The sequence below is a fragment of the Penaeus monodon genome, chromosome 21 (genome assembly GCF_015228065.2).
Source record: "Penaeus monodon isolate SGIC_2016 chromosome 21, NSTDA_Pmon_1, whole genome shotgun sequence".
Classification (NCBI taxonomy): domain Eukaryota; kingdom Metazoa; phylum Arthropoda; class Malacostraca; order Decapoda; family Penaeidae; genus Penaeus; species Penaeus monodon.
The window spans coordinates 24,987,162-24,987,443 of record NC_051406.1 but is presented as its reverse complement, the minus strand read 5'-3'; the positions used below and the strand labels follow the sequence as shown (position 1 = coordinate 24,987,443).

The window sequence follows — 282 nt, the reverse complement described above, 5'->3', positions numbered from 1 at the left end:
GAATAAAATTTTTACGAAGCAAACATGACAATCCTATAACACCAAGGAGAGAGAGAGAGATGCCAGGTCCCTAAGAATTTCCTGAACGGCAACTGTACCACGCCAGGCATTCCCCATAGCAAAAGCAGCTCATAAATGTCACCAGGAGATGCAGTAGCAGTTTTCTTGTGTGACATTCAGGTTTAGATGGTCCAAAAGCAACAGATCTCTTGACGTGTATTGTACTCTTAATATAATGCAAATAGGTATTGGTATTAATTTAGCTATGAATTTATATATATT

General features: G+C 37.9%; 1 protein-coding gene across 1 annotated transcript in view; it reads left to right on the top strand.

Annotated features, from left to right (window-relative positions):
• The window catches only part of LOC119586622 (protein phosphatase 1G-like), a gene marked incomplete in the record, with an annotated part of 13,179 nt that overhangs the window by 8,511 nt on the left and 4,386 nt on the right, over window positions 1-282 (top strand).